The sequence below is a fragment of the Bubalus kerabau genome, chromosome 18, assembly GCF_029407905.1.
Source record: "Bubalus kerabau isolate K-KA32 ecotype Philippines breed swamp buffalo chromosome 18, PCC_UOA_SB_1v2, whole genome shotgun sequence".
NCBI classification, from domain to species: Eukaryota; Metazoa; Chordata; class Mammalia; order Artiodactyla; family Bovidae; genus Bubalus; species Bubalus kerabau.
Window position 1 is genome coordinate 5,500,929 of NC_073641.1, and position 27,420 is coordinate 5,528,348.

Genomic DNA, 27,420 nt, shown 5'->3' on the forward strand with positions numbered 1-27,420 from the left:
GAGCTCCAAGTAAGGCCACTGATCTCTACTCCAAATCTTCTTGTTGTTGTTGTTGTCAATTTTTGGAATGCTTTAATCAACAGGATGGAAGTATACAATGAATTTCAAAATTAAATCAAGGCACCCAAGAGGGAGATCTAATATGAGAGTACCTACAGCTCACAATGAGAAACCGGTCAGATGGAAGAAGGCCAGAGTCCAAAGCAGAGAGTGCGGAGGGATGTGTAAGAGAGGACAGGCCCTGGGACCGGAACATCAAGACGTGCTCAGCTGACGTCTTCAACTTCCAGATGCCCCAAGGCCTCAGTTGGTGGTTTGGGACAAACATGGTATTTGGTCACAGAGAGCAGCAGTAGAGATCGGCTGTATCTGGAGTGGGGAGGGAGGTGAGACATCTGGGGAGACTGCAGACAGTCTGTGATAAAGCAGATGGAAGTATGAGGGCGTGGGCGCTAATAAGGCTCTGTGTCCCCTTACGACAGGTGCCAAACCGCAGCAATGCACTATGAAAAATAACTCAAGTCACTACTTGAGTGGAAGATATGAAGTAGCTACGGGAAACTTCTGCGGGAAAGGTCCAGCTTATATGGAGAAAAATACGCATTCAAGCACTGGATCATCTATAGCGCCACGTTCAGAGCTGGTGGAGGAAAGGAGCTCTTTCTGGGTGACTTGCAGAAGGCCATCTTTTCTTCACGGAGAGGACTGAAGCATTCAGCTCTTTACAAAGTTCTGTTAGCCTTCATCTTGTCCTGTTTCGCCTTGTATTTGGAAGCGTCCCTGGGCTCCCCGCTGGGATTGCTCCAGTCGTCAGCCTCAGCTGTGCTCTTGTAATGGCACCACGTGGACTTGTTAAAAACCGGAAGTCTCTCAAATGCTTCACGTGAAAGGGCCTTCAGATAAATGACAGCATCAGTAACCACGCCTTCCATAGAATAGACTTTTAGATCTCCTTGGAAATATCTAGCATACAGATGAGAAATTGGCAAGCCACAACCAAATCCAGCCAACCAGGCGGCTTGGGTAAGCTCCAGCTCGGTCTCAGAGTAGTTGAATACATGCAGTGAAAATGGCAATCTATTTTTCGGACTGGAACCCACCACCTAGGTCACTTATCTTAGTGGATAAGTCTTCTTTACCAGAGTAACCAGGGTTTTAACAGCTGGGTACCCTCTTTTCTCTCTTCATATGGTTCGACTGTTGTTCTCACTGAGTTCTTGAACAACTCAAACAGCACGAGAAAGAGGTGTGAGGGCACATAAACTACCTGATTAGATTTGTTTGGAGCTTTGGCACTGAATTCTTCAACTTCCAGCTCTGGAGCTACCAGATAATATAGCTCACAAAGCATTTTGGCAGTTTCATACACATCTTTCACAAGGCCAGTGACGTTGCACGTGGGATCAATATTCCCAATGTGTTTCAGATGTGCAGGGTTGGTGTCACTGCCAAATGGAAGTGTGTGCTGGTTAATAAGCACGTGGAAAGAGATGTGGTTGGTATTAAATTGGTCCAGAAAATACTGGGTGTTACTGCTAATGAATGGCTCAAACCCAAACTTCTCCTTGTACTCAATCACTCCTTGGACCATTGTAGGGGCCACATCATTGTGTTTATTTCTGACTTTAATTAGGACTTGTAGAAAGTTATCCAAGACCTGTGGATCTTCAGGGCTCTGATTTTCATATTCTAGAAGTTCAAGAAAACTCTGCATATACCAGCTCTGAACCAATTCCACCGAAGGGTGGTTAAGCAAGTCCTCCAGCAGAAGATTAACTTCTCTCATTGTGTTAGCCAGGCGCACAGGAAGCTCCTTTTGTAGGAACATGTATGAAGTTTTCTCACACACATTATCTCTCCCTTGGGGATGCTAGCTCCAGAGCACCAGCAGTGGAAATCTCCTGGAACCTCCTGATCGGCAGGATGTGGACCTCTTACCATTCCTAGGCCCAGGCTGTCCTGGAAACCCAGCCAGGCTGCACAGAGCTACCCAAGGCCTCAGAGTCCACAGCTGAGGGATGAGGACCCCCAGACCAACAAGCCCACCTAACGCCAACTTTGGGGTGGGTGGGAGGGTGGGCAGGTAACTGTCCTTGTCACCAGATGAACCATACCCAGCCACCCTGGCCCACAGGATAGGTGTCTTGCCCTACTCCAAATCTTAATATTAAAACCATCATACTGGGGACTTCCCTGGCAGTCCAGTGGTTAAGACTTTGCCTTCCAATACAGAAGGTGAGGGTTTCAATCCCTTCTCAGGGAGCTAAGACCCCACATGTCTAATGGACTAAAAACATATATATATATATATATATATATATACACACACACATATGTATATATACACATATGTGTATATATATGTATATATATATACACATATGTATATATCAGTTCAGTTCAGTTTGGTCGCTCAGTCATGTCCAACTCTTTGCAACACTCTTTGCGCAGCACGCCAGGCCTCCCTGTCCATCACCAACTCCTGCAGTTCACTCAGACTCACGTCCATCGAGTCAGTGATGCCATCCAGCCATCTCATCCTCTGTCGTCCCCTTCTCCTCTTGCCCCCAATCCCTCCCAGCATCAGAGTCTTTTCCAATGAGTCAACTCTTTGCATGAGGTGGCCAAAGTACTGGAGTTTCAGCTTTAGCATCATTCCTTCCAAAGAAATCCTAGGGCTGATCTCCTTTAGGATGGACTGGTTGGATTTCCTTGCAGTCCAAGGGACTCTCAAGAGTCTTCTCCAACACCACAGTTCAAAAGGATCAATTCTTTGGCGCTCAGCCTTCTTCACAGTCCAATTCTCACATCCATACATGACCACAGGAAAAACCATAGCCTTGACTAGACGAACCTTTGTTGGCAAAGTAATGTCTCTGCTTTGGAATATGCTATCTAGGTTGGTCATAACTTTCCTTCCAAGGACTAAGTGTCTTTTAATTTCATGGCTGCAGTCACCATCTGCAGTGATTTTGGAGCCCCAAAAAATAAAGTCTGACACTGTTTCCACTGTTTGCCCATCTATTTCCCATGAAGTGGTGGGACCACATGCCATGATCTTTGTTTTCTGAATGTTGAGCTTTAAGCCAACTTTTTCACTGTCCTCTTTCACTTTCATCAAGAGGCTTTTTAATTCCTCTTCACTTTCTGCCATAGGGTGCTATCCTCTGCATATCTGAGGTCATTGATATTTCTCCCGGCAATCTTGATTCCAGCTTGTGTTTCTTCCAGCCCAGCGTTTCTCATGATGTACTCTGCATAGAAGTTAAATAAGCAGGGTGACAATATACAGCCTTGACATACTCCTTTTCCTATTTGGAACTAGTCTGTTGTTCCAAGTCCAGTTCTAACTGTTGCTTCCTGACCTGCATACAGATTTCTCAAGAGGCAGATCAGGTGGTCTGGTATTCCCATCTCTTTCAGAATTTTCCACAGTTGATTGTCATCCACACAGTCAAAGGCTTTGGCATTGTCAATAAAGCAGAAATAGATGTTTTTCTGGAACTCTCTTGCTTTTTCCGTGATCCAGCAGATGTTGGCAATTTGATCTCTGGTTCCTTTGCCTTTTCTAAAACCAGCTTGAACATCAGGAAGTTCACGGTTCACATATTGCTGAAGCCTGGCTTGGAGAATTTTCAGCATTACTTTACTAGCGTGTGAGATGAGTGTAATTGTGCGGTAGTTTGAGCATTCTTTGGCATTGCCTTTCTTTGGGATTGGAATGAAAAATGACCTTTTCCAGTCCTGTGGCCACTGCTGAGTTTTCCAAATTTGCTGGCATATGGAGTGCAGCACTTTCACAGCATCATCTTTCAGGATTTGAAATAGCTCAACTGGAATTCCATCACCTCCACTAGCTTTGTTCATAGTGATGCTTTCTATGGCCCACTTGACTTCACATTCCAGGATGTCTGGCTCTACATCAGTGATCACACCATCATGATTATCTGGGTCATGAAGATCTTTTTTGTACAGTTCTTCTGTGTATTCTTGCCACCTCTTCTTAATATCTTCTGCTTCTGTTAGGTCCATACCATTTTTGTCCTTTATCGAGCTCATCTTTGCATGAAATGTTCCCTTGGTATCTCTAATTTTCTTGAAGAGATCTCTAGTCTTTCCCATCCTGTTGTTTTCCTCTATTTCTTTGCATTGATCGCTGAGGAAGGCTTTCTCATCTCTCCTTGCTATTCTTTGGAACTCTGCATTCAGATGCTTATATCTTTCCTTTTCTCCTTTGCTTTTCACTTCTCTTCTTTTCACAGCTATTTGTAAGGCCTCCTCAGACAGCCATTTTGCTTTTTTGCATTTCTTTTCCATGGGGATGGTCTTGATCCTTGTCTCCTGTACAATGTCACGAACCTCATTCCATAGTTCATCAGGCACTCTATCTATCAGATCTAGGCCCTTAAATCTATTGCTCACTTCCACTGTATAATCATAAGGGATTTGATTTAGGTCATACCTGAATGGTCTAGTGGTTTTCCCTACTTTCTTCAATTTAAGTCTGAATTTGGCAATAAGGAGTTCATGACCTGAGCCACAGTCAGCTCCTGGTCTTGTTTTTGTTGACTGTGTAGAGCTTCTCTATCTTTGGCTGCAAAGATATAATCAATCTGATTTCGGTGTTGACCATCTGGTGATGTCCATGTGTCGAGTCTTCTCTTGTGGTGTTGGAAGACGGTGTTTGTTATGACCAGTGCATTTTCTTGGCAAAACGCTATTAGTCTTTGCCCTGCTTCATTCCCTATTCCAAGGCCAAATTTGCCTGTTACTCCAGGTGTTTCTTGACTTCCTACTTTTGCATTCCAGTCCCCTATAATGAAAAGGACATCTTTTTGGGGTATTAGTTTTAAAAGGTCTTGTAGGTCTTCATAGAACCGTTCGACTTCAGCTTCTTCAGCGTTACTGGTTAGGGCATAGATTTGGATTACTGTGATATTGCATGGTTTGCCTTGGAAACGAACAGAGATCATTCTGTCGTTTTTGAGATTGCATCCAAGTACTGCATTTCAGACTCCTTTGTTAACCATGATGGCTACTCCATTTCTTCTGAGGGATTCCTGCCCGCAGTAGTAGATATAATGGTCATCTGAGTTAAATTCACCCATTCCAGTCCATTTGAGTTCGCTGATTCCTCGAATGTCGACATTCACTCTTGCCATCTCTTGTTTGACCACTTCCAATTTGGCTTGATTCATGGACCTGACATTCCAGGTTCCTATGCAATATTGCTCTTTACAGCATCGGACCTTGCTTCTATCACCAGTCACATCCACAGCTGGGTATTGTTTTTGCTTTGGCTCCATCCCTTCATTCTTTCTGGAGTTATTTCTCCACTGATCTCCAGGAGCATATTGGGCACCTACTGACCTGGGAGGTCCTCTTTCAGTATCCTATCATTTTGCCTTTTCATACTGTTCATGGGGTTCTCAAGGCAAGAATACTGAAGTGGTTTGCCATTCCCTTCTCCAGTGGACCACATTCTGTCAGATCTCTCCACCATGACCCGCCCATCTTGGGTTGCCTCACGGGCATGGCTTAGTTTCATTGAGTTAGACAAGGCTGTGGTCCTAGTGTGATTACATTGTCTAGTTCTTTGTGAGTATGATTTCAGTGTGTCTGCCCTCTGATGCCCTCTTGCAACACCGACCATCTTACTTGGGTTTCTCTTACCTTGGGCATGGGGTATCTCGTCACAGCTGCTGCAGCAAAGTGCAGCCGCTGCCCCTTACCTTGGACGAGGAGTATCTCCTCACCGCCCTTCCTGACCTTCAATGTGGGATAGCTCCTCTAGGCCCTCCTGCACCCGATACACACACACACACACACACACACATATATACAGAAGCAATATTGTAATGAATTCAATGAAAACCTCAAAAAATTTCCACATCAAAAAATCTTAAGATAAAATAAAATCATCTTTCCAGGCAAGAGTACTGGAGTGGGGTGCCATTGCCTTCTCCGTATCAATGTATACTGAGAATAAATAGAAGAAAGAGAGGGGAAGATGGCAGGAGGGAGAAAAAGAGAGAAACCATGAGAGAGAACCAGGCACCAAGTGAGGCCCCAAAGCATCCTTACCACGCATAGGGATGGAGAGGAAAAGAAAGAAAAATAAGAACACCCCTGATCCTGAGAGCCAAGCCTTGCTTATTCAGAAAGGAAGTGATGGAATTGACCTGGTGGACAGGCAAAGAAGAGCATTCTAGGCTCACAGAATAGCATGTGTAAAGATACCATGGGTGAAAAATCAAGGCAGGTCCAGGAGACTCAAAAGGTCTGGGGTGGCTACAGCAGAGGTGCCAGAGAGAAGAAGAGATAAGAAGAGGAGGTCTACAGGGGCCAGATTGCAGAGGATGTATCATAAACCCTACTTCTGCTATGGGCCTCGGAGCATGCTTTCCTGTCTCTACACTTTGGGTTTAGCCATGTGACTTGCTTTGACCTGTGGATGCTAGCGGACATGAAGAGAGCCAAGGCAAGACGTGTGCTTCCAAGATTAGGACTGCCCCCCTTATACTCTGGCCTGTCACCATATCAAGAATATGCTCTAAGCAATGGGTGATCTAAGAAGGCAGAGACATATGGAACAGACCTGGGACTCAACACACAGCCTGGAGTCAAGCCCAGTTGGGCCCAGGCAACATCTGCTACATCCCAGCCAACCCACAGATGCATGAGCAAGACCAATAAATGCTTACTGTGGTACACCACTGAGAATTTGTGGTTATTTGTCACACAGCAAATGCTACCCAAATAAGCCTTGTGTACTTAGGGAAGACACTTGGAATTTACCCTACCTGCAGAAGTCATTTAATAATCTTATGCAGACGATCCTCTCACAACCTTCCCTACTAAAATACGGAGTATGAAACTTATCCCCCTCAGTTCCTAGGGCAGTGCTAGACCTGTGGAACATACACACTGAATCCTTGCTGATAAGCTGACAGGATCATGTGCTTTGGTGAATGCAGGTTCCTCTGTCTCAGAAAACTTCGCCCATCTCAGCCACTTAACCAATACATTTTTTAATATTACAAGAACTTTGCTCACAACCTTCACGGAACCTTCCCCAAGCTGGATTAGAAGCTCCAGAAGACAAGTGCACATGGACAAGCTCTAGAATAGACCATATACTAGGACACAAAGCAAGTCTCAATCAATCTAAGAGTATAGAAATTATTCCAAGCATCTTTTCTGATCACAGTGGCATGAAACTCAAAATCAACCACAAAAAAAAATAAATGAGAAGAAAAAGATCCAGCAGATATTACATTATTGATTTGGCTTCTCCTTTTCTAGACTGAAAGCCCCTTTAGAGTGGGGATGATGTCTTTTCTCTTAGGTCCCCAGAGTCTAGGACATGGTCTGGATGGAGTTGGTGACTGGTCAGTGTGTATTGAGTGAACAAACAAATGAACTTCCTAACAGCTCCCAGCACAAAGCCAGGCCAGTGGCCCCCATGCAATGAATACTCAGTTGCCTGGCTGCCAATGTTTGTCCTACTTAATTCCCTCACCTGTTATTTCCTTCTTTTCTCATTTAGAATCACAAACTCCCTCCTGTGTGCCACTCAGTTTCTCTTACAGTAACCTCTTTATTCCATCTTAATAATACTTAGACTATGGACAGAGTGACATAAAGGAAACCCGTGAGTCAAAACATCTATGGTAGGAAAAATACAGGTGACCTATAAAGTACTTCACCAACTTTCCTGAAGACTTCATGTTTGGACCTTATAAATCATGGGCGCCTGTCCCACACAGGCTAAGCCAGCCGTACTGCAGCAAGCTGCCATCTTTAAGAGGCCTGGTGACACAACGCCTTGTTGATGCAGAGTATTTATACAGAATTTCCCACATCAATCTTGGTGTAAAAAAGGAGGTGATGTCATCAAGCTGTGAAACAACTATCATCTGTAGAAAATCCTAGGCAGTCTCTCGGACAGAGTCATGGTTGCTTATTTCTTCAAGAGTGTATGAATTGTAAGATGAACACTGAAGCTATGCTATAAAGACCAGGCGCTGCATAAATAGTCCTCCCCTATGACCCAGGAACCATTCCCCTTCTAGGAATCTGTCCTAATAAAATCATCAGGGAGGTGCAGAGAAAGATGCACAAAAATTTATGTTCATAGTTTGATTCCTGGAAAAAAAATAAAAATAGCCTCTATTTAATACTATAGGGAGGTGGTTAAGCACACTAGATCACAGCCACAAACATAGTCTTTTGCAGCCATTAAAAATGGTCACTGGTTCCTCTCCCTTTTTCCTCTGTCCTTGATTAATTCTGTCTAGAAGCCATTAGCTGCAGCTGAACAAGGCAGGCAGCTTCAGAAGGTGAGAGTGGGGAGCTCCAGAATCCGAGTGAGGTGAGAGGTGTCTACAGAGTGGTGGCAGTAGCAGGAGTGGGCCTGCCCAGCATGGTGAAGCATGTAGGGGGTGGTCTGGCACAGGTTGCAGGTGAGATGTGGGAGCAGCGTGGCATGGGCTTCAGAGCTCAGGTGAGTGGAGGAGAATGTCCTCAGAAGCAGTGGCAGGGGCTGTGGGCCAGCACAGGGCATCAGAGCCTGACAGAGTGGCAGGGGAGGGGACACGTACCCCAGCACACCAGGTTAGAGCCAGAGTGATCAGGAGGTCGCCCACATGATTGGAGGGTGAGTAGCAGCGTCAGGGACGAGACTGCAGGAGCATGAAGAAAATAAGCTAAAATAAAATATTTTAGGTTTCTGATTACTAGAGAAGAACATTATAAATATGGAAAGGCAGAAATCTGGAATCAACCTGTGGTATTGGATTAGAGCAATCAGTGTGAACTTATGGAGAAAGAAAGGTAGATAGATGACAGATGATTAGATAGGTAGATGACAGATAATTAAGCATAAGTGTGTGTGTGTACCTATATTCCCAACTCTGTCTTCTGAGAGCACCTAAGAGTAAAATAGCTCAAGACAATGAGCACACCCAGCAAGCAGATCTTTGTTTCTAAACATCACTTTCCATTAAAAGGAACAAGGGGTCTGTGCAGAAATGGCTGTTCGAAGACATAATTTGCTATAGGCCTGAGCATTGCTGGATATTCTTAACTTGCTATGCTAAGAATGAATGGATCCGACCTGACCACTCCTTTCCAGGCCCATCTCAGAGTTGTGTTTGCAGTGAACAATCTCCAGAATGAATAATGTCTCCCTCCAGGATGAAAAGAAGTCTTGCTTAGTACTTGCTATAAAAGCAGTGGATTTTTCCTAAGCTCAGTGTTCTTCAGCTGTAATGCAAATGCCATGCATCTATCTGGGCCATTTCACGTTGCTTCAGTTGGACTTGGGGGGCAGGAAAACAGATTCAACTATGCTGGTGCTCATGTTACTTCCTGTGTCGTGAGTAATAAAGTCCTTTGTCTCTGACTCAGGCGTCTCATGTACTCTGCCAGTATCCATGAAAGAGAAACAGGCTGTTATTACTTGAAAGTAAGGTAAAATCAAATCCCAGACCCAGTGATTACTGATTCCAAGGCTGGGCCAGGGAAAGTATGAGACACGCCTGGAATATCTTTTACCGATGAAAATGAGAGACTACTCAGAGAAAGATGGCAACATCAAAAGGACACAAAATGCAGCTCGAAGGAGTTCTTATTGGTCAAATCTGGGACAATTTAAACGTCAAAATAAATAATGATAGTAACAGATTATAACCTATTGAACAAGATAGGAACCCATGACTTTATACTAATATAAGTAAACAAAACAGACAAAAGATGTACAGAAGTGTTAGAGGACTTGTGCAAAATGCTCCTCCCTTTATAAAGGATAGAAGATAGGAACTCTTTGGTTTGCTTGCTTTTAAGAAACTATTCTCCACTTCCCAATATTTTGAGGGAAAATACATAGCCTCTTTCCTTAGGCCCTGAGGTCTGGATGAGAATCTCTGTTTCAGGTGTGGAGCACATGATGCTTTCCTGGCCCATCAAAGCAGGCCATGCTTTTGCCCATTGGAACCAATTCAGAAATGGGCACTTGACCTAGCCTGTTCAATCAAGGCGAACCTCAAAAAGGTTTGTGAGAACAAAAAAATTCTTGCTTTTCCCCACTGGGCTTGAATTTGAAACAGTGTGATTTTGGAGCTTCTCAGCCATCTGGTCACCGTAAGGGAAGACACTGGAACTCTTGGGGAAACCATTCTGAACCTGTGAATGAACACTGGTGCCATGTCTGGAGGCCCAGTAACTGGTGAGCATCCTTGATATGTATGGATGTTTTTTTTCCATGCCACCAAGCAATCAACTACATTCAATCCTGACACTACAAATCTGGTGAGAGCATCTGATCCCACAGAGGAAGGGCTCAGCCCTACAAAACTGCTCCAATTCTCATGCCATTTTCAAGTCCGGGCTGTTACCTGTGTTTCCGATTAACTGGCTATAAACTGGAGTTTCCCATGATGCCCTCCTCAGGTTCCAATGATTGGCTAGAGTGGTTCACAAAACTCAAAGGAATATTCACTTGCATTTACCAGTTTATTATTAAAGGACACAACTCAGTAACAGTCAGATGGAAGAAATGCACAGGACAAAGTGTGTATGTGGGAAGGGCACTGTCCTTCCATAGCCTCTCCAAGTGCACCGCTCTCCCAGCACCTCCACAAATTCACTGACCTAGAAGCTCTCCAAACCATCCTGTAGAGTTTTTATGGAGGCTTCATTATATAGGAATTTGATTAAATTATATAGGTTTGTAAATCATTGGTCATTTGGTAATTGAACTGAATCTTCATCCCCTCTCTATTCTTTGGAGGTCATGGGATAGGAAAGTTCTAACCCTTTAATCTGCTGGTTGGTTCCCCTGGGCAACCTGCCTCCAACCTTATTTGACCTAAGTGCCTTGTACTCAGTCATGTCCAGTTCCATGGACTGTACCCTGGCAGGCTCCTCTGTCCATTGAATTCTCCAGGCAAGAATACTGGAGTGGGTTACCATTTCCTCATCTGAGGGAACTTCCCACTCAGGGATCAAACTGCCATTAGCACCTTTCCACAAGTCACTCATAACATAACAAAAGGCACCTTTCCAGTTTCCCCTTTAGGAAATTTCAAGGGTTTTAGAAGCTCCATGCCAGAAATGGGGAGGAAGATCAAAAACATATTTCTTATTATGAATCACAATATCCCAATATGTTTACAGTCTCTTCATCCTTATGAAGTCTTCCTACAGGAGAACTCAGAAAACTTGCTTCTCTAGCCTCTTTGCACCTAGTCATAGGCCTGTATTCTGCGTGCCACCAATAAAATGCATTTATGCAGATTTTGAATATAAAGTAGCCAACCTAGGCAAAGAGAGGGTTGCTCAAAACACACTTTCCTGGTAAAGGTAGCAGTAGAGGCCTCTGGTTGCCTGACGGTTGAAAGGCCACATCACTGGCACTGTTTGAGCCTCAGCACTGGTAGAGGCATTAGCTGCACCGAATTTGAAATCCTGACAGCAACGCACGCTACAGCACCCAGCGCCCGGTCATCCCAATGGCAGCAGTTTTCCCATCTTACTGATTCCCCAGAACTTTGAGGACATTACTTCTGGCAACTTCGCCTTGACCCCAACTCTTCCTCCTTGCGACACTTCTAAACTTCCCAGTATCCTTTAGTTAATCTCCTTTTCTGCTTAAGAAGATGCATTCAATCTCTGTTGTACACAGCTGAAAGTCCTGCCTGATTCTTTTTAAAAATATTGTTACCAGGAGTGGGGTAATGGTAGTAACAGAACTTGAAACTTAGGAGACGAAGGACCTGCTCGTTAGTGACTGAAGCAGATGACTTTTTACGCAGTGGCTAACATCTGGTCAAATTGTCTGCTCTACCATAAGACTTCATGCCAATTGAGGTTATAGAGACAGAAGAAATAGTAGGAAAATTCCAGAATAGTCATCCATACTGACTGCTTCTTGCCATTTTTAATAAAATCCTAAAAGAGAGAGATGATCTCAGACAAGGGCGAGCCAGTCTGCAAGCAGGTGGAAGGGATACAGCTCTGCTGAGAGAGGCACTGTCTGACTGTGACCCAAAATCTCAACTGACCAAGAATCCCATAATTTGAAGCTTTGTAAGTGGAAAAGCCCAAGTAACAACAATGAAGCTACAGCATTAGCAGAAAATTAGATCAACATCTCAGGTCATTGTCTAGGGCTTCCCTGGTGGCTCAGCTGGTAAAGAATCTTCTTGCGATACAGGACACCTGGGTTCAATCCCTGGGTTGGGAAGATCCCCTGGAGAAGGGAACAGTGGCCCACTCCAGTGTTCTGGCCTGGAGAATTCCATGGACTGTATAGTCCGTGGGGTCACAATGAGTCAGACACAACTGAGCAACTTTCACTTCCAGGTTATTGTCCAGAACCTTCCCTTAACAGTTCTCTGTCAAATAAAGATGTGTGTGTGTGTTTGTGTGTGCATGTAGACTCACTCAATTGTGCCCAGCTCTTTGCAACCCCATGAACTGTATCCCATCAGGTTCCTCTGTCCATGGCAAGAATACTGGAGTGGGTTGCCATTTCCTACTTGAGGAAATCTTTCCCACCCAGACACTGAACCTGCATCTCTTGTATCTCCTGCATTGGCAGGCAGATTCTTTACCAGGCACCACCTGGGAAGCCCTTGAAGGAGGAGCATCAACCAACATGCAAAGATCAAACAAGAGGAGGTGTCTCTCCACCCAAGATTACTATTTTTAATATTGATATATTTGGCTGCACCAGGTCCTAGTTGCAAAATGTGGGATGTTCATTGCCTCGTGTGGGACCTTTCGGTATGGCATGTGAACCCTTAGTTGTGGCATGTGGGATCTAGTTCCCTGACAAGCGATACGACTCTGGGCCCCCTGCATTAGAAGCAGAGTCTTCGCCACTGGACCACCAGGGAAGTCCCAAGATTACTACTTTTAATGGCCCCAAAGAATCACCCAATGAACTTAGGACTAGAGGGTTAGTCAGAACACAGAGAAAGAATGGGTAAGAGACGGGACTATTTAGGCTTAAATTGATGCTTTTGAACTGTGGTGTTGGAGAAGACTCTTGAGAGTCCCTTGGACTGCAAGGACATCCAACCAGTCCATTCTAAAGGAGATCAGCCCTGGGTGTTCTTTGGAAAAAATCATGCTAAAGCTGAAACTCCAGTACTTTGGCCACCTCATGCGAAGAGTTGACTCATTGGAAAAGACTCTGATGCTGGGAGGGATTGGGGGCAGGAGGAAAAGGGGATGACAGAGGATGAGATGGCTGGATGGCATCACCGACTCAATGGACGTGAGTCTGAGTGAACTCCGGGAGTTGGTGATGGACAGGGAGGCCTGGCGTGCTGCGATTCATGGGGTCGCAAAGAGTCAGACACGACTGAGTGACTGAACTGAACTGACTACACATGTAAGCCTTACATGCTGTGGTTACTCACACATAAAAGTCCCTGAAATTAAAGACTGGATTTCTATCACATTTTTAAAAATTAATTTCTTTTAATTGGAGGCTAATTATTTTACAATATTGTAGTGGTTTTGCCATACATTGACATGGATCATCCATGGGTGCACATGTTCCCCATCCTGAACCCCCTCCCACCTCCCTCCCCATCCCATCCCTCAGGGTCATCCCAGTGCACCAGCCCTGAGCACCCTGTCTCATGCATCGAACCTGGACTGGTGATCTGTTCACATATGATAATATACATGTTTCAATGCTTTTCTCTCAAATCATCCCACCCTTGCCTTCTCCCGCAGAGTCCAAGAGATTGTTCTTTACATCTGTGTCTCTTTTGCTGTCTCACGTATAGGGTCATCGTTACCATCTTTCTAAATTCCATATATATGCGTTAGTATACTGTATTGGTGTTTTTCTTTCTGACATTTTTGAGGGATACATATTTTCAAAACAATCTGAGCCTGGCCCTATGATAACCTGGAACTGTTAAACCCTAAAAATAATCTTTGGAAGTCAAACTCTCACAAGAAGAAATAAGCCACTAAAGCTGTGAAGCCCCCAGAAAAGACCGCACCACAATACCTGCCTCAGATGTAACTGAGATAATAGGCAGCATCCTCTCACAACTGGACCAGATGAGTGGGTTGCACATAATCACTTGGATTCCTGGACTTCGAGATGGATGCAGTAATTGACTTTAGACTTTGGATAGAGTATATGTCCAGAAAGAAAGGTATGTGTGGAGGTTGGGTAACTAAAAGGATGAGCTACAGCAGACATTTTTAATTGGCCACTCAACAGCCGCTGACAACTCTCTTCCTCTTCATGTCCCCCTAGGGGCACAGCTAAAAACTATTTGCCTTTCCAATCTCCTTTGTAGTTAAGTGTGTAGTGACCCAGCTCTGACCACTACAATGTAAGGGAAATCATTGGGTGGGGATTCCAGTAATGATTTTTTAAAAGAGACAGGCTCAGCTGATATAAGTAAGGCAATTTAACTTAAAAAAATACATATCAAAAATATTACATACAAAATTAAAGTCTCCTTTGACCATCCCTCAACTTTTGCCTCTTACCCTCCCCTCCTCTCTTGTTATCAGGTTGGTAAACCCCCTGCCAGACCATCCTCATGCATTTGAATATATTTGTATTTGTATACATTCAATATATATGTATGTAATTGTGTGTATGTTGTTGTTGTTTAATCCCTAAATTGTGTCTGACTCTTTTGCAATCCCATGGACTGTAGCCTCCCAGGCTCCTCTGTGCATGGGATTTCCCAGGCAAGGATACTGGAGCGGGTTGCCATTTCCTTCTCCAGGGGATCTTCATGACCGAGGGATTGAACCTGCATCTCCTGCATTGGCAAATGGATTCTTTACTCCGAGCCACCTGGGAAGTCCCTTAATAGTGCATAAATAAAATATAATATTGCTGGGGTTACATGTATGGAATTATATTGACAGTATCATTGTATATCTTGCCTTTTTCATTCAACAATATGCCTTATAGATATTTTCTTGCCATACTTATAGATCTACCTCATGCTCTTTACCTGCTTCATAATTTTCCATAGTACAGATGCTCCACAATTTAGCCTTTTTTTTTTTTTAACTGATGGACAGTGAAACCATTGAGACCATTTCCAATGTCACTATTTACTTCTTAGAAACAACACTGAAATGAAAATTCTTGTCCAAGGCTCTTCGTGCACATGTGCAAGTATTTCTCTAGGGTAGATACTCAGAAGTGTAATTGCGGGGTCATAGGCTATGCACATTTTTTATTTTTATGTCCTTTTAAAATTTTAATAGATCCTGCCAAATTTCCCTCCAAAGTGGCAGTACAAATTTATAGTCTCTCAGCAGTGCATGAGAATTCCCCACACTCTCAACAACTTTTTTTTCCTAATCTGATGGGTAAGAAATGGCTTCTGGTGTGTTCCCTTGCAATTTTCTGATGAGTAGCGAGTTCAGCTTTGTTTTCCTGATTCTTATCACAACAGGGGCTTGTTTGGCCCCAGAAGCTCAGTGGGTGCAGGTCAAGGATCTGCATTATGTAAAGGAAGGGTATTTGGAGTGGAAAGCACCAGTCAGGTTCTCGTGTCTTTGCTGCAGGAACTCAGGGAAGTTCATGTATCTTCCTGGTTCACAGAGCGTGCATGCAGGCTAAGTGGCTCCAGTTATGTCCAACTCTTTGCGACCCTATGGACTGTAGACCGCCAGGCTCCTCTGTCCAGGCAAGAATACCGGATTCTCCAGGCAAGAATACTGGAGTGGGTTGGCATTCCGTTCTCCAGGTTCAAAGAGCAGTGTGACAATTAAATGAGACAACACACAGAAGGGATTTAGCCCAGGGTCTGGCACAGCAGAAGCACCCATTAAATGGCAGCTATCATTATTATTATCATGACCACCATCTCCACTCTGCTGAGGCGTGATAGGTGGCTACTGACATGGCTTCTGGTGACCCCACACCTCCTGGCATTTAGCTCCCCCACCTCCACCCCATGTAATCACTTCGTCTTGAATGTGGGCTGAACCTAGTGAATCTTTGCACTTACTGCAAAGATTACAGCGGAACTGATGATCCATCACATCCATGACTAGATTATGAAGGACTATGGTTTCCATCTTGCTAACATGTTCCTACTGCCTTCTTCCTTTGTACAATTCGATGAAGCAAGCATCCGCACAGGAGGGACCACATGACAAGGACGGAGGGCACCCTCCAGCTCTCAGCCAGTGAGACAGAAACCAACAGCCCTTGGGGAACTAAAAGCTGCCAACGACCATGTCAGCCAGCTTGAAAGGAGACTGTTTCCCAGCCATTCCTTCTGGTGACTTCAGTCATCGCTGACACCTTGACTGCTAGTCTGTAAGGGACCCTGAGCCAGAGGACCCTGCTAAGTCACACCCAGACTCCTGAACTGTAGAAACTATGAGGTAGTAGATGCAGTGCTTTTAAGACACTGAGTTTGGGGGTAATTTGTTACACAGCAGCAGATAAGTGATACGTGGCATTAGTTTCTTGAGGACCACCTTTCTTAGTCAGTAGCCTCTCTCCTAAAGACATGAGAGTCATGCACATTTAACTGCAAATAAACCTGCCCAATAGTTCTCTAAAGCAGGAAGATGTTACGAGCCATTTCAAAGACAAAGCTTCCGGGCACGTTCACGGCTGGTAGCTTGGTTTGCCACTCCATGCTTTCCAAGGCGGGAGGTGATGCACTGTGACAGGAAGAGCAAGACAGTCAGATGGACCTGGCTTCAAGGTCAACTCTGCTGCTTCCTCGCTGGGCCACCTCGGGCATGTCACTTCTCCTCTCTAAGCCTCCATTTCCTCAACCATTAAGAGGTTTCAAAAAGAAACCTCTTTTACCATGGGGATGCAGAGATACATGATATTACCAAGTAGCCAACACGCAGTAGGCATAGAATTATTACCCTTTTCTCCCGAGACTTTTGACCTTGAAATGTTTGCCCCTTCACACCCAGAGAACACACTGGAACCTATGTCACTGTAATGGTCAAATCCCAGCTCTGCTGAGAAGGGAAGCCCAGGTTTTTCATCACAGGATTAAGAATAAAAGTGGATGCGGTGTGGGAATCCATTCGAGAATGGACAGTATTGTAAGAGAGTGTTATCAAAATGTTCAGCCCAAAAGGGAAAAAGAGAGAGAAAAAGAGAAGGATTTGGAGTGTTACCTACAAGGCCAAGAGTTTATTTTTTCTTTTAACTTTCCAGTTAATCTTTTCACTCACCTTCTAGGTAATTAAAGGCTGAAAAGTAAAAGCCTGCTGGCCTTGGAGGGACCCTATCTGGGGCACTTTCCTTTATTTTTTTCCAAAAGAAATACTCTCTCTAAAACCACAAACCTGCACCTGTTTCCCCTGATTTAAAGGCCCCCAAAGTGATGTTTTCAATTAGTAGATGCCTTTCTTTCTAAACTTGATCTCAGGCCAACGCTTTATAACTAAAACCTTTATTTTCTCTCACAGCCCTCCTCCAGACAAACAGATAAGAAAGAGAAGGAAGCATCCGATGTTTCTTCTCTTTTGTTAGCTTTCTAACTGTGAAAGTTGAAGCTTCTCCTTCAGTGGAAGCATGAATCCTTTGAAACGAGAGCAAGCGACAGCCCCAAGCCAATTCCGGCCAGGGTTCAGACAGCCTGGTCTCAGGATGGCTTGGGAAGGACTGGCGGCGAAGCCTTGAGTTTCAGCTCTGGCCAAAGCCCGCTTCTGCCTGCTCCCCTCCCCAGCCAGAGCCCTGTCTAGACAGTCAGCCCCGTAGATTATTTCTGTTTCAGCCCAGTTCCTCCCTTCACCTGCACTGCAGTGATGGGGACTCACTGGAAAGGACTAGGGCCCTTCCAAAAAGATTCTTGCGTTCTCTGCCCTCAGGATGTTTCAGCAGGGGGAGGGGAGGAAAGAGGCATTCTCTGTGTTATGAAAAATGGGTACAGAAGAGGAATGCCCATGGGGGTCATACCTACCAGCTCCTCTGTGGGTGAAGGCAGCTTTGAAAACAATTAAGGCAGGTAACTTTTTCATAAAGAGAGTTTTTTGAGAAGTGGCAGTTGATATTTGCTTTTTTGGCTATTCTGCATTCAATAATGTGATCAGTCCAATGCCCCAAGGTTGGCATTCTTGCCACAGAGGTGGAAGGGGCAGAAGTCCCCTCCCACCAACCGGAAGCAGAGCACAGCCCTCTGGATATGGAGTGACCAGAGTTAGCAAGTAATAGGATGCCCAGTTACATTTGAATCTCAGATAAACAACCATTTTTTGTCTGCTAAAAAAAATATTTATTATCTAAAATTCAAACTAACTAGGCATCCTTTGTTTTCTCTCCAACGCCTCCTGGAAGGAATGGCCCAAAGGCACAGAGTAACAGATGGCTCATCGCGGCTCTAGCAGGGTTAAGAGTCCAGGAGGGCACGGAAGACCCAGAGCTGGCAGCACCGTTGGTGATGACAAGTGTGCCATGGCGATAGTGCCAGCGGCACTGTGTGACGGGAGCCACCACAGGGTGGGGTCTTGTCTCTGCCTCAGTTTCCTCCTTCCTGCTAAGGCACATCCTCCCACCTTCCTCCTGATTCTCAGAGCTAGCTGATAATCAACCAAGGAATTCCTTTTCTGATCATGCGTTTTTAACTATAATTTTCCAAAAGGTATCTCCTGAGCTTAAAAAAAAAAAAAAGAAGTTCATGCTCTTATACTGTCTCCAGGCAAAATCAGGCTGGGGGCAGGGGCTGAGACCCCACCCTATGTGACCCCAGCCCCTCAGGACGGGCTCATCTTGTCTCTCAGGTGGGCTGGTGTCCCACTCCACCGCCCCTGACTTGGAGAGCTGGGCCAGGCTGCAGAAAGGCTTGGGGCTGGCTCTAGCCACCTTCTTCACCACTGTTTGTGGGTTCACAGGAAAGGGGTCATTTATGGGGTTGGTTTGAGTGCAATTGGGCACAGCCGTCCCAACTCTGGCTGCACTTTATTCACCTCCGAAGGCCAGGTCTGGCAGGGCCAGGGCAGTTTCTGCACTCAATCCTCTGCCAATAAAGAGCCCCTCAGGCCCTCTTTTGACTGACAGCTGGTCCATCAAGCCACTTGGTAAAGAATTCAGCAGGGCATAGTACCTACCCAAAGGAAGGGGATCGTGCCCCTGCTGCTCATTGCTGGATTATTCCTGGAGGCCCCCTGCAGCCACTGGGGACCTGTCCTCCACCCACAGACTGTCACCCCTCCTCTCCTTCAGCCCTTTCCTCCCTGCATCCCCCTGTTTAAGCAAGAGGTTTGGAGTGGCACAAATTCTGGTTTAGCCCTGGATGTTTCACTCTTTTAGTATGATCTATCACTGTCTCTCTCTGAGCCTCAGTTTCATCATGTGTAAAATGGGGGTAATAAATGGACCTAGCTTACGGGCCACCTTAAAGATGCAGTGAAATGATGCAAGTGAGGTGCTGAAGCAACACCAGGACATCCCCTAGTCTCTGCTCAGCTCTGGCCAAAGCCCGCTTCTGCCTGCTCCCCTCCCCAGCCAGAGCCCTGTCTAGACAGTCAACCCTGTAGATTATTTCTGTTTCAGCTCAGTTCCTTCCTTTACCCGCTCTGGAGCGAAGGGAACTTACCCACCCTGGGAGGCAGCGTTAGTTACACAAGCCAGCTGTGATGGACTTGTCTTCCTCACCTGGACCACAAGCCCACAGACTCGCCCCTGTAGGAGCCACAGAGGAAAGTCTCAACCAGTGCTGGACAGCCATGAACTGTGAAAACAGTGATCATTGCTCCCATTTATTTAGTGACCTATGTCCCAAGAACTGCAGTGGGGATCAAAATAAAATAAAATGATGGAAAATAAAAGAAGTTCACGAGGGTCAGTGCTTCCTCTCAGTCAGTGCTCATGCTCATCCCATGAGGTAAGTACTACTGTTATGCCCAATTTACAGATTAGGAAATTGAGGCTCAGAGAAGGAAAGTGACATGTGCAAGATCACTCAGCTTAGCCCATAGTCAAACTAAGAATCAAACCTGACTCCAGAGCCCCTCCCTTTATTACTATTTGGTTTCACTCAAGCTTCATGAGAAGGCTGTGCAGTACAGGTTATCTGGCACCGTCTTGCCAATGATGAGGATAAAGGAGGCTGAGTTAGGAGAAGTCACTCACTACAAGTCACCAGGTTGACTGGACCCACAGCTCCAAGGAAATCCTGGTATTTATGAATCCACAGGCGGTGGTGCCCTCATCTTGCTGCCAGCAAGAACACCTCTGAGCACCCCTGGAGAAGGCCAAGGACTAGTACGTGGCAGGTGCCTCAAAAACCCTCTTTCATAGAAAGAGACTCCAAGCTTGACTCAGCTGTAATGAGAATGGGAGCGACAGAAACCACGGGAAAGTCAGGGCATCCACTTCAGGGTCAAAAAGAAAAAGTGCTGAACTGGTCCTCACCTTATTCTATTCCTTTCTCCTCATTTTTTGGATGTCTGGTGGGGCCTGCCTGAGCCACAGCCCCTCTTGGTTCAGTCCCCACCATGAGAGTTCAGGAAGCCAAACTCAGAAGTGGCTTCCACCTGAAATCTGCTGCTCCTTTGAGTTCTTGTCTGAGCATCCTATGAAGAGACAGTCAGGCTCATTCTGCACAGCTCCATCAAGGGCTTTTTAAAATGATGTCTTCCTTCTTGAAAGCCTTTAAACCCAAACTACTTTGTTTTGCCTGCCAGCACCACAGCCTCCTCTACACATTAGGAATGCTGCTGGTAAAGGCGCTTTCTCCAGCTCTGTCCTACGTGGCTTTGGAGACAAGGTGAGTTCCTGCCTGACTAGGAAGAGGCTGATGCCTACTCACCTCATTGTATTTCTGTATTTGCTACCTCTAGATACTGGAATGGGTGCAAATACAAGCACTCTCCTTGCAAGCTGTAATTTAATTAAGGGTAGAGGAGAAGGCAATGGCACCCCACTCCAGTACTCTTGCCTGGAAAATCCCATGGATGGAGGAGCCTGGGAGGCTGCAGTCCATGGGGTCGCTAAGAGTTGGGCACGACTGAACGACTTCACTTTCACTTTTCACTTTCATGCATTGGAGAAGGAAATGGCAACCCACTCCAGTGTTCTTGCCTGGAGAATCCCAGGGATGGGGGAGCCTGGTGGGCTGCCATCCCTGGGGTCGCAGAGTCGGACATGACTGAAGCGACACAGCAGCAGCAGACTATCTTCATAGTTTACTTGCTGGTCCCCCTGTGTATTACTCAGGAATTAACAGAAAGTAATAGAAAATCAATTCAACAAGTTTAAGAAAACAAAGGAGGGGGATGGGGTTAGGTATCATTGGTTCATGAAACTCAACAGTCCAGGATAGTATCAGTGCAGTTTCAGGCACAGCTGGATCCAGGACCTCAAACAAGGTAGGACTCAGTCTCTCTCCCTGCATTTTTTTTTTTTTTTTTGGTCTAAAGCCACCCAGAGTTGGGCAAACTCTGGGAGATGACGAGGGATAGGGAAGCCGGACGTGCTATAGTCCATGGGGTTCCAAAGAGTCGCACACGACTAAGTGACTGAAAAACAACAAAAAGCCGCCTGGTCTATGGCACTTTGTTAAGACAGCTCTACCAAGCTAAATACAACCCTGTTCTCAGGTGGAATCCTCTCGCAGTGACAGTATGGCCTCTGCAGCTCCGGTTTACATGCCCAACTCCACAACCTGAAAGAATCTCTTCCCTCTAGCAGATCTAAAATAAAAAACCAACAAAACAAAAGCCAGAATTGAATCTCATTGGCCTGACTGGCATCACGTGTACCCTCCTGAGCCAATCCCTGTGGCCAGGGAGACAGAAGAGGCTGCCTGGTCAGTTCTGAATCTTGTGCCCACTTGGCCTGAGAACAGGGGGAGGGGGGCACTGCCCTGGGGAAGGGGAAGGCAAAGGGGAGAAGACTGCTATTGCAGGAGGTGCCAAAACAGCAGGCGTCGACTCTAATCTACCGCCACCCACAATCCATCCTCCACAGAGCTGCCTGAGTGCTTTCTTCATATCTGATCTGACCATCTTACTCTCCTCCTTCAATAAAGTGCCATTATCTTTCCCTGCCTGCCTTTTCCATTTGCTGCCTTGGGATGGACCTCTCCAGATGCACCAGAGTACTTGATAGGCACCCTCATTTTTGGAGGCCTGTGTCACCGCTTCCTCTACCTCAAAAAATCCTCACTCCATCCTGAAGACCCAGATTTTAAAAATCACTCTCTCTGGGAATCCTTCCCTTTTAAGCAGACCCACTTCATTTCCAAAGCAGAGCTGGATTCCCAAGTTACATGAAGCTAGCAATGTTTACATGCTTTGTCTACTGATGTTTCCCAATTAGTGAAAGTGATAGTCACTCAGTCGTGTCCAACTCTTTGCAACCCCATGGACTGTATTTCTACCAGGCTCCTCTGTCCATGGAATTCTCCAGGCAAGAATACTGGAGTGGGTTGTCATGCCCTTCTCCAGGGGATCTTCCCAACCCAGGGATCAAACTGGGTCTCCTGCAGTGCAAGCAGATTCTTCGCTATCTGAACCACCTGGGAACATCCCCAGAGCTGGGTAGGATGATGGTAAAAGTCTGGACAGATTGCTGAGGTGCAAATCCATTTGCTATGTGACCTTGGCTAAGTTAATTTATATTTGTGTGCTTCCATTTTCTCAGGACCTAGCTCCCAGGACTGCTGACAGAAATGAGTGAGTTAAGACATGAAAGATACTTGGAACATTATCTGCTACTAAGCCTAAGAAGCTTGATCACATTACCTCCTGTTGTTAAAACATATCCCTGTTGGGAATGACCTGTCCATTCTCCCCACAGAGCCTCTGGAGGAGGGATGTCTGTGCAACACACTGGACCCCTGGTGCTCTGTAGGTGTGCTGTTTCCCCAGCACAGAGAAGGTGCTCGGAACTTCAAAACTCAAATGCAGAAATGAGAGAGTGAGCAAGCAAGTGCCCACACACAGAGCAGGAGAGACTCCATCGGCGACAGTGAGTGGACCAGCATTCCACCTCGATCAGCAGTCTGTACAGATCCCCCCCTGCCCCTGCAAGGGCTCACCTCCGAGCAACCCCAGCCCGCTCCTCCAAGCCACTTTCCTCCCACCCTCTTCCCCCTACTTCATTCAGCCCAAGTTCAAGTGCAAACCACCAGGACAACCCAAAGAACGTTCATGGATAAATCACCTGATTACTAACCAGGTCCACCCACCACACCGTTAACCACTATTTTCCCTAAGAAAAGTAAATAGCACCTCCTCCCCACCACCTGACCGTGAAGCCATTAAACCCAGGAAGGGCGTGTCGCCACAGCTGCCCAGAAACAACTTGAAAGTGGAAAAATACGGTGGATTTGGTGATTCAGTGGTCGTGAAGATAGCCAAAATGTTTGGTTTCAGCCCGGACGGAACCTATCCTCGTCCCTACTTGGTCCCTTCTAGGATCAGAGCAGGCAGAGCCTCAGAAGATACCTGGACAGGTTGGAAGCTCTGAGCCCCCTGCCTCCCCACGCCTCAAGTTTACCCAGCATTTGAGCCCCATACTCCTGGGACTGGCCCTGGAAGTGCCCAAAGGTTCTGACCCAGGCAGGCGAACTTGAACAGCGCCCCCTAGAGGAAGTCAAAGCTGGGCTTGAGAAACCAGGGAGCAAGGCCCCCAGCCCTTGGGCGACACATTTGGCTCCGGCTTCTGGCAGCTCAGGCAGAAAGAGAAACACATCGGGCTTGCATAGTTTTCATTTTCCAACAACAGAAAGCATGTTCAAACCTCGGCAGAGACAACATTTTTACTGGAACCAGGCTGCAGAAGGAATGTCTTGGGGCACTGTGGTTTACAGGACAGTGGGTGACAGGGCCGTGGGCTCTGCGACCGCAGCTGCATTGCCTTCGTGTTGGCTCTTCTACTCTTAGAGCAGACACCTGCTGAGGTGGCATGTTGTGCCTCCCTGGGCTGGGGCCGGGCCACTGAGAGGGCAGGGCACACTTCCTGCTGCCCAAGGCTGCCGGGTCATCCTCCTTTAGCACTGAGGATGCCCGTCCTCAGGTTAGCACCTCCATCAGTGGCAGGAAGGTGGCCCCCTTCCAGGGCCCGAGGGTGGGCTCCAGTCTAACACTCAGAAATGCACTGTCAGAGGAGATGCACGTGCTGACAAAGCAGGAGACCTTACCGGGAAGGGTGGCCCCGGCAGACAGCAGCAGAGTAGGGGAACCCAGAACTCTCTGCCACGTGGCTCGCAGTCTCGGGTTTTATGGTGATGGAATTTGTTTCTGGGCTGTCTCTGGCCAATCATCTGACTCAGAGTCCTTCCTGGCGGCGCACGCAGGGCTCGGCCAACATGGATGCCAGAGAGAAGGATTGTGGGAGGCGGCAGGACGCGTGGCCTCTCCTTTTGACCTTTCCACGTTCTTCCGCTTGGTGGCGCCCTGGTAGTTCTGTGTTCCTTACTGGGACCTCCTCTAGGAAAATACCGCACACAGAAGGTCACTGTGGGGTCTGGCTGGGGTGGGTGGTTTCAGTCAGTGTGCTTCCCCAAACACATCCACCCATCAGTGACGCCGAGACAGCAGTGTTCCTCTGAGGGCTGCGGGGGTCTTCCTTCCTCACTTCTGCAAAGTCATGGTTTGGAGAGAAGCTGTTGCCCACTGTCTCCCAGCAGCCAGCCTGCCACTTCATCATCTCTGCTAACAGAGTCCTGGTTTGGTGGGGTGTGCCCAGCCCTAGGGGACACATGATGGATCTAAGAAGCCATGACACCTCCATTCCCCTATCAGATCAGATCAGATCAGTCGCTTAGTCGTGTCCGACTCTTTGCAACCCCATGAATCGCACACACCAGCCCTCCCTGTCCATCACCAACTCCCGCAGTTCACCCAGACTCACGTCCATCGAGTCAGTGATGCCATCCAGCCATCTCATCCTCTGTCATCCCCTTCTCCTCTTGCCCCCAATCCCTCCCAGCATCAGAGTCTTTTCCAATGAGTCAACTCTTTGCATGAGGTGGCCAAAGTACTGGAGTTTCAGCTTTAGCATCATTCCTTCCAAAGAAATCCCAGGGCTGATCTCCTTCAGAATGGACTGGTTGGATCTCCTTGCAGTCCAAGGGACTCTCAAGAGTCTTCTCCAACACCACAGTTCAAAAGCATCAATTCTTCAGTGCTCAGCCTTCTTCACAGTCCAACTCTCACATCCATACATGACCACAGGAAAAACCATAGCCTTGACTAGACGAACCTTTGTTGGCAAAGTAATGTCTCTGCTTTTGAATATGCTATCTAGGTTGGTCATAACTTTCCTTCCAAGGACTAAGCGTCTTTTAATTTCATGGCTGTAGTCACCATCTGCAGTGATTTTGGAGCCCAGAAAAATAAAGTCTGCCACTGTTTCCACTGTTTCCCCATCTATTTCCCATGAAGTGGTGGGACCAGATGCCATGATCTTCGTTTTCTGAATGTTGAGCTTTAAGTCAACTTTTTCACTCTCCACTTTCACTTTCATCAAGAGGCTTTTGAGTTCCTCTTCACTTTCTGCCATAAGGGTGGTGTCATCTGCATATCTGAGGTTATTGATATTTCTCCCAGCAATCTTGATTCCAGTTTGTGTTTCTTCCAGTCCAGCGTTTCTCATGATGTACTCTGCATAGAAGTTAAATAAACAGGGTGACAAAATACAGCCTTGATGAGCTCCTTTTCCTATTTGGAACCAGTCTGTTGTTCCCTGTCCAGTTCTAACTGTTGCTTCCTGACCTGCATACAAATGTCTCAAGAGGCAGATCAGGTGGTCTGGTATTCCCATCTCTTTCAGAATTTTCCACAGTTGATTGTGATCCACACAGTCAAAGGCTTTGGCATAGTCAATAAAGCAGAAATAGATGTTTTTCTGGAACTCTCTTGCTTTTTCCATGATCCAGCAGATGTTGGCAATTTGATCTCTGGTTCCTCTGCCTTTTCTAAATCCAGCTTGAACATCTGGAAGTTCACGGTTCACATATTTCTGAAGCCTGGCTTGGAGAATTTTGAGCATTACTTTACTAGTGTGTGAGATGAGTGCAATTGTGCGGTAGTTTGAGCATTCTTTGGCATTGCCTTTCTTTGGGATTGGAATGAAAACTGACCTTTTCCAGTCCTGTGGCCACTGCTGAGCTTTCCAAATGTGCTGGCATATTGAGTGCAGCACTTTCACAGCATCATCTTTCAGGATTTGAAATAGCTCAACTGGAATTCCATCACCTCCACTAGCTTTGTTCATAGTGATGCTTTTTAAGGCCCACTTGACTTCACGTTCCAGGATGTCTGGCTCTAGGTCAGTGATCACACCATCGTGATTATCTGGGTCGTGAAGATCTTTTTTGTATAGTTCTTCTGTGTATTCTTGCCATCTCTTCTTAATATCTTCTGCTTCTGTTAGGTCCATACCATTTTTGTCCTTTATCGAGCTCATCTTTGCATGAAATGTTCCTTTGGTATCTCTGATTTTCTTGAAGAGATCCCTAGTCTTTCCCATTCTGTTGTTTTCCTCTATTTCTTTACATTGATCGCTGAAGAAGGCTTTCTTATCTCTTCTTGCTATTCTTTGGAACTCTGCATTCAGATGTTTATATCTTTCCTTTTCTCCTTTGCTTTTCACTTCTCTTCTTTTCACAGCTATTTGTAAGGCCTCCTCAGACAGCCATTTTGCTTTTTTGCATTTCTTTTCCATGGGAATGGTCTTGATCCTTCCTGTACAATGTCACGAACCTCATTCCATAGTTCATCAGGCACTCTATCTATCAGATCTAGGCCCTTAAATCTATTGCTCACTTCCACTGTATAATCATAAGGGATTTGATTTAGGTCATACCTAAATGGTCTAGTGGTTTTCCCTACTTTCTTCAATTTAAGTCTGAATTTGGCAATAAGGAGTTCATGACCTGAGCCACAGTCAGCTCCTGGTCTTGTTTTTGTTGACTGTGTAGAGCTTCTCCATCTTTGGCTGCAAAGAATGTAATCAATCTGATTTCGGTGTTGACTATCTGGTGATGTCCATGTGTAGAGTCTTCTCTTGTGGTGTTGGAAGACAGTGTTTGTTATGACCAGTGCATTTTCTTGGCAAAATTCTATCAGTCTTTGCCCTGCTTCATTCTGTAATCCAAGGCCAAATTTGCCTGTTACTCCAGGTGTTTCTTGACTTCCTACTTTTGCATTCCAGTCCCCTATAATGAAAAGGACATCTTTTTTGGGTGTTAGTTGTAAAAGGTCTTGTAGGTCTTCATAGAACCGTTCAACTTCAGCTTTTTCAGCGTTACTGGTTAGGGCATAGACTTGGATTAGTGTGATATTGAATGGTTTGCCTTGGAAACAAACAGAGATCATTCTGTCGTTTTTGAGATTGTATCCAAGTACTGCATTTCAGACTCTTTTGTTGACCATGATGGCTACTCCATTTCTTCTGAGGGATTCCTGCCCGCAGTAGTAGATATA

The 27,420-nt window shown here is 45.9% G+C and overlaps 1 pseudogene; it reads right to left on the bottom strand.

The window, feature by feature from the left end:
- Nucleotides 1-441: 441 nt before the first annotated feature.
- LOC129633355 (pyruvate dehydrogenase (acetyl-transferring) kinase isozyme 3, mitochondrial-like) lies at nt 442-5,682 on the bottom strand (annotated as a pseudogene).
- Between the last annotated feature and the right edge of the window lie 21,738 nt (nt 5,683-27,420).